This window comes from Lactuca serriola, chromosome 5, assembly GCF_051521515.1.
Source record: "Lactuca serriola cultivar US96UC23 chromosome 5, Lser_US96UC23_V15, whole genome shotgun sequence".
Taxonomy (NCBI): Eukaryota; Viridiplantae; Streptophyta; class Magnoliopsida; order Asterales; family Asteraceae; genus Lactuca; species Lactuca serriola.
This window is the reverse complement of record NC_136412.1, coordinates 318425657-318442821: the sequence shown is the minus strand read 5'-3', so window position 1 is coordinate 318442821 and position 17165 is coordinate 318425657.

The following is a 17165-nucleotide window of genomic DNA, read 5'->3' as shown; positions in this document are numbered from 1 at the left end:
GAAACACACATCTCGATATGAGGCGATCGAGATCAATACTCCATGTCGCGATACCTCTTCCCTCATGTACAACTCTGCCAACCTCTCAACAGAAGAGCACTCACTGATAGCAAGAAAGTGAGCGCTCTTCGTCAACCTGTCCACAATCAGCCAAATTGCATCGAAAACCCTAGTAGTCCCCGACAATTTGGTGATAAAATCCATGGTAATCTGTTCCCACTTCCACTCGGGAATCTCCAATGGCTGAAACTTACCATGCGGACGCTGGTTCTCGTCCTTAACCTTGCAACAGGTCAAGCACCTCTCTACGAACCATGCGACATCCCTCTTCATATAGGGCCACCAATACTCTCTTTTCAGGTCCAAATACATCTTAGTGGCCCCGGGGTGGATCGAGAACCTCGATCTATGCGCCTCCTCCATCAAGATGGTACGCGTTCCGCCCACAAACGGTACCCAAGCCTGACCCTGAAAGGTCATAAGTCCCTGACTATTGGTAACGAACTCCGATACCTTCCCGATCATCCGCTCCCTTTAGCGGTTCTCCGATCTCACGGCCTCCTCCTGGGCCCCTCGAATGGTGTCCAACACCGGAGTCATCACTGTTAATCTCATGAAAATGTCTCGTAGCGGGGCACTCTTTGCCCGATCACCCGCTCCCTTTAGCTCTTGTGGTCCGTGTATATGGTACACTGAACCCCATACAGATAGTGACGCTAGATCTTGAGAGCGAACACCACCACCCCAACTCCAGATCATGGGTGGGATACCTCGTCTCATGAGGCTTCAGCTGTCTTGATGCATATGCTATCACATGCCCCCCTCTGCATAAGCACCGCTCCCAACCCTGATATCGATGCATCACAGTACACCACGAAATCCTCCATCTCTTCCGGGAAAGCGAGCATCGGGGCTTAACACAGTCTCTGGCGAAGTGTCTCGAAAGATGCCTGCTGCTCTGGGCCCTATGAAAAAGCAACACCCTTTCGGGTTAACCTGGTGAGGGGCACGACGATCTTCGAGAAATCTTTGATAAATCTCCGATAATAGCCAGCCAATCCTAGAAAGCTCCTGATCTCGGTGGGCGATCTCGGCACCTCCCACCTCATGACCGCCTCAATCTTGGCCGGATCAACCAAAATCCCATTCTGGTTGACGAGATGCCCCAAGAACTGGACCTCTCGTAACCAGAACTCACACTTGGAGAATTTGGCATAAAGCCTCTCCGATCTCAGAACTCCAAGGATCTCCCTCCAATGCTCCTCATGTTGTTCTCTAGATCTCGAATACACCAAAATATCATCAATAAACACGATCACCGACCAAAAGGCATCACTACGAACTCATAATGCCCATAACGAGTTCTGAACGTCGTCTTCTGGATATCTTCATCCTGAACCCTCATCTGATGATAACCCGACCTCAAGTCTATCTTGGAGAACCAAGACGCCCCCTGCAACTGATCGAACATATCATCGATCCTTGGTAATGGATAACGGTTCTTGACCGTCAACTTGTTCAACTCCCGGTAATCAATGCACATCCCATGTGAACCATCCTTTTTCTTGACAAAAATGATCGACACTCCCCAAGGTGTGCTACTCGGTCGAATAAAATCCTTCCCCAGCAGCTCCTAAAGTTGCGATGATAACTCCTGCATCTTTGGCGGCACGAGGCGATAAGGCGCCTTGGCGATAGGCACTTCTCCCGAAACCAAATTGATACAGAACTCCACTTGCCTCTCGGGAGGCACACCCGTCAATTCCTCAGGAAATACGTCCGGGAACTCACGCACTATCGGAACATCACCAAACAAACTTGGCCTCCCTGAGGCCTCTCGTGTATCCATCACATAGGCTACAAACCCCATGCAATAGTGGTGCAAACTTTGTCTCGCCCTGGCAGCCGAACAAAATGCTGACCCACATCGGGTTCCCTCACCGTACACCGTAAGTACTCCCCCACTAGGGTCTCGTATCGTCACCAACTAACGCTCGCATTCTATAACAGCTCCAAATCGGCTCAACCAATCCATGCCCACTATAACACATATGTCCCCCATCGCAATCGGGACCAGATCTATCGAGAACTCCACACCGAAGATCTCAAGAATACATCCTCAAATCACATCCGTTGCATACACCGCTTGCTCGTCAGCTATAGAAACTCGCAGAGGTCGACTCAACGCCTCTCTTCGGATACTAATGTGCTGACTAAATGCCAAGGAAACAAATGACCGACTCATACCCGAGTCAAATAACACCAAAGCAGGTACAAAATTCACAAGAAAAGTACCTACGCATATCATCGTATAAGCACAATATCTCAACTCAAAAATAAATAAAGAATACATACCAGCCATAACATCGGGCGCTACGCGGACCTCCTCCGCTGTCAACTGGAAAGCTCTCCCACGAGCCTTCGGTGCCTTGGCCTTCACTGGCCGAACCTCGGTAATCCTAGCAGCAAGCGCATATCCCTGTGCTGACCCCTGATGCAACTGCGGACACTTGGCCTTCCGATGGCCAGTTTGGTTGCAATGAAAGCAAACCATAAATCCCTTGGGGAAATCCTTGGCGATATGCCCCTCCTTGCCACATTTGTAGCAAGCACTCGGTCGACAGACCCCCTCATGTCCCTTGCCACACTTCCCACAAGTGCGGCCCTTCTGGTCTCCAGTCCTCGAAACAACGGACTTGGTCCGCTTGGCTGCCGGCTGAGACTGAGTCGGCCGCTGATCCATCCTCTGAGACTTGGCCTCCTCCCTGGCATGAGTCTCCAACTCAATCTCCCTCTTCCGGGTATTTGCCTTGAGCTCAGCAAATGTCCGGTACGTCGAGTTCAACACGAACTCCCAAATGTCTCTCCTTAGAACGCCCAAATACCGGCTCATACATACCTGCTTAGTAGACACCTACTCAGGGCAGAACATCGCCCTCTCATGAAACTTCCTCGTAATCATAGTGACTGAATCAGTACCCTGCTTGAGGGTCAAGAACTCCTGAACCAACCATTCCCTCTCCACTGGGGGAACATACTCATCTCTGAACATGGTGGTGAACCTCTCTGAGGTCACCTCTGAAATCTCTGCAACTGTAAAGCTTGCCGTCACGAACTTCCACCAGTCCTTCGCTCCCAAGCAAAGCTGGTTCAACGCGAACCGAACCCTCAGAAGCTAAAACATGAACATGTATAGAAGCATCCCTCAATATCAGCAATCCATCTCATCGCAGCGATCGGATCCTGAGTCCCATCAAACTCAGGTGGCTTTGTGTTGCTGAACTCCCGAAACAACAACGAGTCACCTCCCTGAGGCCTGGCAGCAGCCATAGCTGTGGTAGCTACAGCAGCAGCAACAGCAGCCTCAGTCACTGCGGCGTACCGCTCATCGAAAGTCTCAATCAGCGTGGTCTTGATAGACCCAAACATCTCCGGAATCTTGGCGCTGATCGCCGCCGCCACCTCATCATGGATCATCTGACGAAGCTCCTCGTCACTCACACCGCTCACCTCAGGTCTGTGGCGTGTCCCAACCATGATGTCTCAGAAATATAACATAGTAATATCAAAGACTCGCTCGAGTATGCTCGCACTCAATAACTCGACCCTACTTGTTCCTTAGTACCCTAAGGATTCTTACTTAGAGTGCACACTGCTCCGGTGTCTTCGGCAGTACGGGCCCTTATACTACCGTCTACACCACATCAGTATTCACCCTAAGTCCTCCTCCTTGGATCCCAGATCACAAGTACTCTATATCTCACTGGCATAGGCTACCCTTCGGTAGACCTCTTATCAGCCCCTCACTGCTACCTACTCGCTCTCAAGCATCACATAGCAGCACAATCCTTCCTAGGCTAAGGCATCACAAAATCAGGCCACCCTAGTCCTAATATGAATACCTAGCCAACTCTAGCATGCATAACATAACATATCATATCTCATAACACATAACATAAGGGTATTTTGGGGATTCATCGTTCGGGCGCTGGCTGACCGTACACACTGCTCCGCTCTGGTTGTCTCAAAACCTCTTGCTCTTTTATAAAAATTAGTTTTATTGTTTGAAAATTTTCTCAAATCCTCAGTTTGAGTTCAGATATGCCCGAAGGTGCATTCGAGTCCCTCAAACCAAAGCTCTGATACCAATTTGTAACACCATGAAATTTTCAAACAATTTTTCATTTAATTTTTTCTTTATAAAAACATTTCATTTCCCAATCATTCCAAAATCATGTATTCAATAATTCCACAAAAACACAATACATAATCCATATCCCAAGATCTCAAAAACATATCATCTGCAAGTGTGTACTGATCATGTCGGCGCCTTCCCGCGATCATCACTGGTACTAAAACACATAACACACAAACGGTAAGCATAAATGCTTAGTAAGTTCCCCAAAATACCACATACAACACATACGCCTTTCTAGGCCATAACTCTATAGGATCTTCCGATCCAAGTGTCTCAGGGGATTTCCATCCCATAACCCTGTTGACCATCCGGCCTATACTCTGTTGACCTTCCGGCCCATACTCTGTTGACCTTCCGGTCCATATCATCATAACATATCACATATATAACATACATTACATAAACGTCATACACATAAGACCTTCCGATCACACATAATTACCCCATCGGGTATGGCATAGTGAGAGGACTCACCTCGCTTGATGTCGGATATTCACTCGTGCTCGATTCCCCGACCTATCGTCCTCCTATATCATAAATACATCTCTAATTAATACTTTCTTGGCTTAGTTTGACTAACACTAGTCAACCCTGGTCAACGGTCAACCTTTGACCCGACTCGTCGAGTCTTGCATAGACTCATCGAGTTCATATGTGAAATCGAGTCCTTTGAATCCTTTCAGACTCATCGAGTCACTCACCCAACTCAGCGAGTCATCCACTGATCTGAGTCACGGGATAACCCGCTCCGACTCGTCGAGTCTGCTCATGGACTCGGCGAGTTTATTTCATGCACAACCTCAAACAACCTTTTGAGGCCAGATCTATTCCTCTAATCCTTAGATCTAACCTTCCCAAGTTCAATAATCACGTAAAGTCTCTATCTTGCTGCACATGCAACATCTATATGACCATATATGATGATTTAGCCCCAAATTCTTTAACCCAAGGTTATAACCTCCATTGTTCTTCATAAATCTTGATGAGTAAGGCTCTCTGGACCTCTAAGGATCCAGATCCAAAGCCTAATCACTAGAAAATAGACTATTTGTACATCAAATCAATCTAGCAAAAGGCACAAGAAACCCTAAATCCATATTTTCTTCATAAAACAGAAAAAGAGTCGAATAATTAACTCAAATGCGATGGTCTTAGCTTCAAATCCACAGAATAGCAACCTCCTTTGCTTCCTCTTGGCTACGACCTCCTTCTTCTTGCTAAACAACACCACAAAGGTCAAGAATGGCTTCCTTTCTCTCTCAAAATGCTCAAGCACTCTAGGGTTTCTCTCTATGGACTGGTAGCCGCAAATGAAGGCCATAAGGGCCTTTAAATAGGTCCCAAACCCGAGAAATTAGGGTTTCTTTCGTCAGCTCTGACTCGGCGAGTCACTCCCCTGATTCGTCGAGTCCCCTCATTAAGTACGTCATACAGTCACAACCAGACTCGACGAGTCTAAGCACCAACTCGTCGAGTCACCTTACATAATTAAAGAAATACAACATAAATCAATATACCTTGGAAACTGGGTGTTACATACACTTTGTACCTTACCAAGTCGTTGGTGGAGCTTGTGCGGGTAACCGACACACTAACATAGACTAGTAAGAGTGGAAAAGGTTGACTTAATGTTTATCATAGATTGGTGGAGCACGTGTGGGTAATCGGCACAACGATTAGGTGATAAAATTAAGGGTGCCAAGTTAATTTGCATGGTCATTCACACCTTGTTTGTGATCCTCGACATCCCAGTCACAAACTTGAGAGGGCACAATCGAGATTTAAACATGCCATTGAAAAGTTCAATGAATCTAAAAATATCAAGGAGTTTCAATCCAATTAAAACCTAATACCTATTTTGTTTTTCATGGTGGAAATTGGTGAATCGTCATTCGCCTACCTTCAAATATTTTGTAGCTTGGATTACGACATCCCTCTTCCAAGTCATAAAATATTGTGTTGGGTCCTAGACTTAATATTTCATATTGGCTGGTCTGTTAAGGACTTAAATCAACTAACATGAATTTCTCCCATTGTAGATGTCGGGTTCAGACAACAATGATATTCCCAAATCCTTTGGAACAAGCTTTCCTTATGAAGATGATATCCCCCGATTGGATCATCGAAATCATACTTCTCTTCCTCCACCTCCTCCAATTATTCTCCCTGACCCACAAGCTCAAAGACTTGAAAAATTCAAGGTCACTCAAGCCCTAATTGCAATGAAACATGAACATGGAAGGCCTATGTGTTCTCACGTCTTAGATATGAAGTCACATTTCGACAGACTGAGAGTGTTGGGTGTCGAAGTCTCAAGGAAGTTGGCTGTTGACTGGGTTCTTCAATCACTTCCTGAGTCGTATAGTGAGTTCGTTAAGAACTAATATGTGACAAACCACGACATGACCCTTATTGATCTTACTTATTTGCTTGTTGCTGCTGAATCAAAAATGCTTTGGCGCACTGGAAAAGTAAATTTGGGTGGAAGATCTACTTCTCAAACTTCCATAGACATTGACAATGGTAACATTGGAAGTCCAGAAAAGCTTTCTCTTCCCTGATTGGTTGCGAAGCTGCCCTGATTACTTGAAAGATCTGAGAGAAGGAAGAATAAAAAAGTTTGACTCTGCTTCAGGTAAGTACACTATCTAACTCTGTTAAGTTTTTAGTTGTTGATTCTCAATACGTGATGTGACTAGGTTGTATTTTGATGTTTAGCAGGATCAAGCAAAGGGAAGGAAAATTAAAGGAAGAGTATGTTGAATCTGATCGCGAAGATGAATTTCAATCGCATGGTTCGAAGATCGGATTTTTGAGCTGCTACTTAGGAGTTATGATAGATTGCTAGGAAATATGTAATAGCAAAGTTTTCATTTAAAGTTGCAATGTAAGGAAAAAGTTTTTTCCATATTTTATAAATAAATAAAAATTTTATTTTATTTTATTATATCTCCTTGCAATGGCATTTATGAAAAATTGATGTTTGTATGTTTCTAGCAATATTGCAAATATGAATTTGATTCTTTCTTTTGTGGTAGTGTCTGAATTTACCAAATAATGAAAGATTCTCATCACCTAAGTTTCAATTGGACACAAACTTGGAATCATGCAAGTTGTATTGTATGATGAATGAGAATTTTCATCTTTGGAAGATTAAGATTAATTCCTTGTTCACATGTATATGTCAGTCAAGTGAAGGACTAAGGGATCGAATACACATTCACTGGTCAAGTCCACCACAAAGATCGATAAGACTATTCGTCATGATTTACTAAAGTTTAGTAAATATGGTTACACTTACAATTTTAAGCATAATTTTGAAACATTAGAAAAGTTTCAATGTATGGTAGAACAAATGAGAAGAATCAAATTAGGCAAAAAGATAAAAGTTTTTCAAATCTGAAAAGATGGGAGAGTACTTTAGTATCATGTTTTGTGATCATCTTAATGATTAAGAAACCATATCACAATTGGTCCTCTAAGGAGATCTTAGTGCATTCCTATGGCTAAGAAGAGGAATCATGAATTGTTAAAATGGTTAAATCAAGAAGATGAGTCATACTTCGTTCCAAAACAATTCTTAGAGTCATACTCAAATATTGTAACTTGAGTGACATATCTTAAAGAAGGTTTATAACACTTGTCAAACGTAGAGTAAAAGGTTTTCTACTCTTGTACATTTGAAATTGGTAAGTTGTGATGTTTTTGATAAAACAAAGACCAACTAAGGCTAATTGTGTGAAGTGTTTGTCTTGATAAAGAATCTGCACTATCTCTTGAATATTTGTCTGTCAAGGAATGGTTCTTGGCAAGAGAGTCTTATATGTCAAGAGGACAGTAGGAGTCTTAAAGATCTTGAAAGAGTTTCAAGAACTAATCAATAATAACACATGTAGTTTATCACTAGCACACGACTTGAGGTTTATAACCTATCGTGTTGACATATTCTAGTTTTTGTGCCCATTCCAGTTAAAGTTGGCTTTGCATATGAGTTCTGAGAGTTCTCAATTGGTTGCATAGCAACCTGGAAGCAATGGTGGGCTCTTGTGCTGCCATGTGGCAAGGAATTATGAATAAACAAGTTCAGTCCATATGAGTTTGGATTTGTCACTAACCTTGTCTTGTGATTATGGTTATGACAAATTTACATGGATAGGAACACATACACCATAGAAATCTAAGTGTCATAAGGTTTCTATTCGATTCACGAAAATGATGGTGAGGAAACGCTTTCACTAAGTAGATTTTAAGTAGATAGCAATTGTGATATTTGCATTCTCAAAGACGTTAGTGGAGTGTGTGTGGTTAACCGGCACACTAACATGGACTTGTGAGAAATGGAAAAGGTCTAAACAATTGAGACTATGATTACGGCATCCCTTTTCATAGTTCTAAAATTGTTTAAACACACATGTGAGCTATCTAAGGAAAGGTGTATGATTTTGATAAAGTTTTATCAAAGCATCTCGTATGAGAAATCTGAACTTTGGTAAGAAAGTCAATAAAGTATTGATTTCTAGAAGTCCAGCTGATTTCTGAGTACATGTCAAAGCTAGTGGGAGCATAATTGTTATGTCAGTAATTATTATGCTAGTGGGGACATAATTAATTATGATGAGTGATGCAAGTTAGCAATGTTAGTTATAGGAAACAAAACTTTCAATTGGGAAAAAGTTGTTTTGCTATAATTAAGGGAGAGGAAATTATACTTTATTTCAATTCTAAAAGCTTAGATGGAGATTTTAATCATCTTTAGTCAAGGATATATAAATTATACTTCATTTCAATTCTAAAAGCTTAGATTGAGATTTTAATCATCTTTAGTCAATGATATATATGTGAATTTTATGTTGGAATGGTTCAACATAAGGAAATTCTATATATATTGCGTTCTCAAAATTCGATTATGATTACGGCATCCCTCTTCATAGTCGAATTATGAAAACATGGTAAATAAAAAAATATTGTAGCAAAAGGCTGGTCTAGGATCATGTCTTTATGTGAGACATCATGAATCGAGTCCCATATGCTTCGGGTATAGGATCGATTACATGTGCTATAATATTCATCCGTTCTAAATTTTCCAAATGCCTAGGGCATTAAGAGGGAAAAGGGACTAGAATTGGATATGAATAAAATGATTAAGCAATTGTCAAGGACAATCTGAGGTTTACCAAAGATTGGTTGCTCATAGATAATTGGAAGTATAGTGTTAATTTTGAAATGAGCATATTTACATATTCTGAAAAGAGGCAACTCTTGTTCAGAAGTGATAGTCAAAATGGGAATGTGGAAATGTTTCCATAGGTGGAAGGTATTCATTAAATCTATGTAAGATTAGAAAAACTTAATGCAAGAAGGATGTTCAAAGGAATGTACTTTGAATTTGAGACTTTGTTTCCATGGAATTGATATCTATTAGAATACTCTGTAATCTCTGTTGTCGAGTCTTTTGTGACTTTTGTGCATAATCATTACAAGAGAATCAATGCATATAAGTTTAGAATCTAACAGATTTCAATAAATGGCAAAGAATCTTGTATTCTTACATTTGCGGTACGGATTTGGGATTGTGAAATGAGCATCATTGGAATCATGTACAATTGTTCTATTTTTGGAGTATGGCATAACTATTGTTTGGACAAACATAGTGTGCATGCTTGGAGCATGGCATGACTATTGTTTCAGTTCAAGTATTAAGTTGATTATTCGAAACATTATACAATGAATAATGTGTAATCAATATGGTGATAAATAAAAGGTGTTTTATTTATATTCATAAATTCTGAGACCATATTGGATTCGATTATTCTTGTGTTTCACTTTACATGTTTTAGCTTCCCGAATAACTAGGTTATTCAAACTCTCCACAGTCAATCATACTTTGAAAGTAGGTATGAATCAAGACTGTCATGAATTGGGTTTATAGATGTCTAAAGTGTTTACACATAGCAAAATTTGATGCAACAATCATGAGTGCTCTTGGAATGAGATTCGAGTATTGGATTAAACCAATGCTCATTTCACTTCATGGATTTGACCACGAGTGATCATGAGACGATAATATCTTATATTCTTCAAGCGAAGACGTGTGAGTTGTAATTGCGCGTTAGTTGCACATTAACATATGTAAACATAACCAGTAACTTGGTTGTTATAAAACATATCATTGTGTGTAACTTGATGAGTAAGTACAAGCGAAAATTTGGGTCGAAGTTTATCCATTCCTATTACCCTTGGAGGGATAAAAGCGATATATGTGAGCCCCTCAATGATTTATTGATGACACCCCTAAGTGTTTGGCCAAGCTTGGACTGATTTGATTTGTTCAATTAGTCAGTCGTCATAAATCATAAATCAGGAAACAACAAATGGACAAAGAGAATGATTATAATCCATGTCTCGGTCCATATGATATCTAGAATGGAGGAATATATGATCCCCTATCTAATGGACACATCATTTGACTAGGTGAGAGTTCGGCAACGGCCTTAAGAGCTACGATTGCTAGTCGGGATCTTGGAGTCATGCTTGAATAATAGTTTTAGACTTATCCAAGTGGGAGACTGCTGGATTAGATATCTAAGCCCATAACTATTATTGGTATGTACTCGACCCGAGAGTAGCATGGTCCATTTGGGTTGCAATTCACCAAAACAATTTGTATGGATAGCCTTTTGAGAATACTATGCCTATGGTTTATTAATATATTTTAAGCTATAATATATTAATATGAAATCATATTATTTATTAGTATTGATCAAGAATTAATTTAGTGATAAAAAAGGAACTAATTAAATATGGACTCTTATAAATAAATATATATATATATATATATATATATATATATATATATATATATAATGGGCCAAGTTCATTTATTATGGGCTAGGCTTGCATGGATAGTCCATGGAGTTTTTAACCCATGGATCCTTTGGAAATGAAAGGTCATGAGTATTAGGGTTTACATGAATGTAACTCTAATCCTCCATACTATATAATGATGTCTTTGGCACAGGAAATGGCACTAGTGTGTGAATGAATAAGAGTGGGTTGATTTCTACTGTGATTACTATTCTCTCAAGTTTTCCAAGGTGTTTTGGTGATTTGTGATTCCACATGAGGCATCCACATTATTGGTGCTAGGCCCTTGAAGCTCCAAGGAATCAACTGTGACATCCCCAAAATCTCGGCCAGAAAAGACCGATTTTTTATTTATGCTTTTAAATATTTTCAGAGTAAATCCTTTTGATTTGAAAGAGTTGCGGAATTTGTTCCCAAAAACAAAAGATGATAAAACAATGTTTACCGAAGCATTTCATAAAAGAAATGTATTTTCATTATAATCAAAACTTCGGGGTGTCATGTTCCGATACAGACCAATAAGCATAAACGAATACATTACAAGTCATTTAACAAATATAAACATATGCAGACTTGTAAACAAAACAACTTGATGGTTCATCCATCTCATGCCCTTGCGCCACTTCCTGTAATAGAATTTAAAACTGAGTGGGTCAGGCTTGGGAGCCTGGTGAGCATATAGGGTTTTCAACCCACAATAAATATCATATTTAATTTTCACCAACCAACAATAACCTAATTACCCATTCCCGTTATTCTCACTTTAATGTCCCTAATACAACTAATCATAAGGGACCTAGTCTAAGAATATTTCATCGGGGCGACAACACATGCTTCGGGGGTACATCAGCAATATAAGTCAAATAAGGCAACCATGAGGGGGATGGAGTACAGCGAATGAACACCCAAGCTCATTAACACCTACAGGTGGCAAACCTGCTAATGTTTCCACAAGACTATCTAGAAAAGTATGTGGTCGTCATCTAAACTCCGCTAGATGACTAGATCAACCAACAACGAGGCCTCTCATCTGTTTATTACACACCAACTATCTACCCATGTTCTACCCAACATATTAGTAGATAAAAATATACATTTGTATACATAGTTTTAAGAACCTATATAGCATGTTTTAATCAACACATATTTCACATAACAGATGAGGCACACACACACACATAACACATATCTCATAGATAATAAATCATATCTACGAGTTAGAAGAAAGTGAATACACATTCACACACATAACCACAAAATTATACACATAATACGTATTCCGTATAAATACTTTATAATAATGTGTTGGAAGAAAGTAACTACACACTCACATGATCAGAAGATGATCGGACAGCACTACGACTTGCAGAAGTAGTAATCCTCAGCAGATCTGGAAGATCTTCACAAAAATCGAACTTCTCGCGGGCAGAGCTTCGGCTCGGGAACCGCACTTCTCGGGATCTTCGGGATCTCGGGACTTGCCTCGGGGCTCGGGAATATTACCGGGGCCTCGGGATGACTTCGGGGGTTTACGCACAGAGCTTCGGCACAAAAACGAGAGGAAATTAGCAAATGAACCCGGAACCCTCGCATCCTATTTATAGGAGGCTGGAAGCCTCAATTACGCGGGGCGTACAGCAGTACGCGGGGCGTACTGCTCCAAGTTCATAAGCGCACGCGTCATCCAAAGCCACTTGCTGCGATATCGACACCTTCGGAGTATGCGGCGGCATACTCGAGTACGCGGCGCGTACCTCGGATCAGATCGATGACTCGCCTTCGGATAAGGCTTCCGAATTTTGATTTAAATATAAATACAAAATATTTAATAAACTTCGGAAATTCATATCTTCTTCATACGAACTCCGTTTTCGACGTTCTTTATATCCACGGAAAGGTGAGACCACGCTCTACAACTTTCGTTTAGACTCCGTCGGCTAATTTTGACTTTATTTTTATTAATTATTTTTAATAGGCCGGGACAGAAACTTTCGTTATAAATTCATAACTTCTTCGTTTAACGTCCGTTCTCGCCTAACTTTTTATCGCTTCGATACCAACAATGAGATCTTCGATTCTCATTTAGATTGCTTCAGCTAAAAACCCCTCGATCTCAAATCGAGTAAAACAGGCTGCATACTGCAAAGCCGAAACTTCGATAAATCATAAGTTCCTCATACGAAGTCAGATTTGGGCGTTCTATATATATTCGGAAACCTCGTTTCAATTACTACAACATTAACCAAAGATATTAAGTTTATTTTACACTTAAATTTTGACGCTTATTTTTATTCTTAATTAATCAAACCACATAATTAAGCAATTAAGCACAAAACACATAATACTCAGATAATACAATCTTATTATTTCAAAACGGGTTACAAAGGTTAACCTAGACTATTACATTGCTAAAAATGGCAAGCCCGAAAACACAGGCGTTACAATTCTCTCCACTGGAGAATGATTCCGTCCCCGGAATCACACATCGACAAACAAATGCGGATAGCGACTCAACATGTCACTCTCCGTCTCCCAGGTGAGATTCGGCCCATTCGTGTGTTTCCATCGGACAAGCACTAACCCAACCATTTTGCGTCGCAACTTCTTAGTCTTTCGGTCAACAATTGCCTCTGGTTCTTCAATCAAACTTTTGTTCTCATCAATTCTCAATTCAGAAATTGGAATTATATCGGGAACTTCTCCCGTGAACTTCCTCAAATAACACACATGAAAAGTGTTGTGAATTCCATTCAGTTCTTCGGGTAATTCGAGCTTGTAAGCTTGGTTCCCAACCCTCTGAAGAACTTTAAACGGTCCAATAAACCTTGGACTCAACTTTCCCCTTTTACCAAATCTTATAAGTCCCTTCCACGGCGAGACTTTAAGCAAAACCGAATCTCCAACCTCAAAAGTCATCGGTCTTCGCTTCTTGTCAGCATAGCTCTTTTGACGATCCTGAGCTGCTAACATTCTTTCCCTAATTATTTTCAACTTTTCAGTAGTTTGATGAACTATCTCTGGTCCCATAAACTGCTTTTCCCCAGCCTCAAGCCAACAAGACGGCGTACGACACTTCTGTCCATACAAAGCTTGATAAGGTGCCATCTTAATCCTCGAGTGAAAACTATTATTATAAGAAAAATCTACCAACGGTAAATGTTCATCCCAATTACCTAGAAATTCCAAGGTACATGCTCTCAGCATATCTTCAAGTGTTTGTATTGTTCTTTCACTCTGACCATCAGTCTGCGGATGGTAAGCTGTGCTTAAACATAACTTGGTACCCATTTCCTCTTGTAGACTTTTCCAAAACCTTGAGGTGAAACGGCTATCACGATCCGATACGATCGTTAACGAAACACCGTGAAGCCTCACAATTTCCTTCACGTAAGAATTCGCAAGCTTTTCCATAGACCATTTCTCCTTGGCTGCTATGAAATGCGCACTCTTAGTGAATCGATCAACGACCACCCAAATCATGTCGTGACCATTCTTTGTTCTGGGCAGTTTAGTGACAAAATCCATAGCAATGTCTTCCCACTTACCCATAGGCACAGGCAATGGTTCTAAACTCCCGTAAGGTTTCTGATGTTGTGTCTTGACTCTCGCACAAGTCACACACTCGGCCACATACTTTGCAACATCAAGCTTCATCGTCGGCCACCAGTAGTAGGGTTTCAGGTCCCTATACATTTTAGTGCTACCTGGATGAATTGAGTACATGGTTTTGTGAGCTTCTTCCATCAAAAGATCCCTAATTCCTCCTAACTTAGGTACCCAAATACGATCTTGGAATACCTTCAGTCCATGACCGTTAGTACCAAACACCAACGTTTTACCCAAACGTTCCTCTTTTCGGTCATTTTTCTCAGAAGCTTCCTCTTGAGCTTTCTTTATACTTTCCACAATAGTCGAGACAACTTCAATTCTCAACGCTCTTGGCCTCTTCCTTTCAAGATTGACCTTCCGACTAAGAGCATCAGCAACAACATTCGCTTTACCGGGGTGGTAAAGTATCTCGCAGTCGTAGTCTTTAAGTAATTCTAGCCAGCGTCGTTGCCTCATATTCAATTCTTTCTGATTAAAGAGATATCGGAGACTCTTATGATCAGTAAAAAGTTTGCACTTCGTGCCATAGAGGTAATGCCTCCATATTTTCAGAGCGAAAACTACCGCTGCCAACTCCAAATCATGAGTCGGGTAATTCTTTTCATGCTCCTTCAGCTGTCGAGACGCATATGCTATCACCTTTTCTCTTTGGGTCAAAACACAACCCAATCCAACCCCAGATGCATCGCTATAAACAGCAAAGTCTTCAACTCCATCGGGTAGAGAAAGTATCGGTGCCTCACATAGCTTCTTCTTTAACTTCTCGAATGCTTCTTTATGCTTATCAGTCCAAGCATAAGTAGCTCCTTTGTGGGTCAAAGCTGTCAATGGAGTAGCAATCAAAGAAAAGCCTTGGATAAACCTTCGGTAATATCCGGCTAATCCTAAAAAGCTTCGAATCTCTGTGGGACTTTTCGGTTGTTCCCACTTCATTACAGCTTCAATCTTAGCTGGATCAACCATTATCCCTTCTTGGTTGACCACGTGACCCAAGAATTGGACTTCATGAATCCAAAAATCACATTTGAAGAACTTTGCATAAAGCTTCTCCTTCTTCAAAACTTCTAACACTTCTCGCAAGTGTCTGCCATGCTCCTCCTTGCTTTTCGAGTAGATCAGAATGTCGTCTATGAACACTATCACAGATTTATCAAGGAAAGGATTACAAACCCTATTCATCAAATCCATGAACGCTGCCGGTGTATTGGTTAGTCCAAACGACATAACCAAGAACTCGTAGTGTCCATATCTAGTTCTGAATGCAGTCTTCTCGATATCTTGCTCTCTTACTTTTAGCTGATGATATCCTGACCTTAGATCGATCTTCGAGAAATAGCTCGAACCTTGCAATTGATCAAATAGGTCATCAATCCTCGGCAACGGATATCTATTCTTTATTGTTGCCTTGTTCAGCTCTCTGTAATCGATGCACATTCTCATACTTTCATCTTTCTTCTTTACGAACAACACCGAAGCTCCCCAGGGCGATGAACTAGGTCTAATGAAACCTTTGTCCAATAACTCCTGAAGTTGCATCATCAGCTCCTTCATCTCCGTCGGTGCTAATCGATAAGGTGCTTTTGCTATTGGCGTGGTTCCTGGTAACAAGTCTATTCTGAACTCCACTTGTCTATCAGGTGGTAATCCAGGAAGATCTTCGGGAAATACTTCCGGATAATCACACACCACTGGAATACTCTGCATCACCTTCTTTTCCTTCTTAGCATCGATCACAAATGCTAAATATGATGTACATCCCTTGGTCAAACACTTTTTGGCTTTCATTAGAGAAATGATCCCAGAATTCACTCGCCGTTTGTCCCCATACACCATAAATGAATCTTCTCCAGGCGGGTTTACTTTAACTATCTTTTTCTTGCATAAAATTTCGGCATCATTGGCGCTAAGCCAATCCATTCCCAAGACGATGTCGAAACCATTAAGTTCGATAGGCAATAACGCCTCGTGAAACTTATTCCCATTAAGATCAATTAAGATGTTTTTCATACGATGGCTAACAGGTACAAACTTTCCACTAGCTACTTCGACTAATAAAGCATTATCTAGTCTATCAACAGGCAAGGCTAGCTTTCTACCAAACTCATGCGAAATAAAGGAGTAGTTGGCTCCAGAATCAAACAATATATGAGCAGGTAATTCGTTTACGAGAAAGGTACCGGAAGCGACATCAGCTTCATCCTTCGCAGCCTCAAGTGTCATGTGGAAGGCCCTCGCCTTCGTCTTTGGTGGAATGTTGGGCTTTGTTGCCTCCTTCTTCTTCGGACAGTCCTTCAAAATGTGCCCCTCTTCATTACACCCAAAACACATCCTTTTGTTGTTCAGAAATTCATTGGCAAAATGTCCAACCTTTCCACACTTGTAGCAGGTCACATCCTCGCTACATTTCCCAAAGTGCTTTTTCTTACACTTATCACACCACTTTGCTTCGCCTCCTTTTCCTCCAAACTTTTTCGAATCAGATTTCGAAAATTTT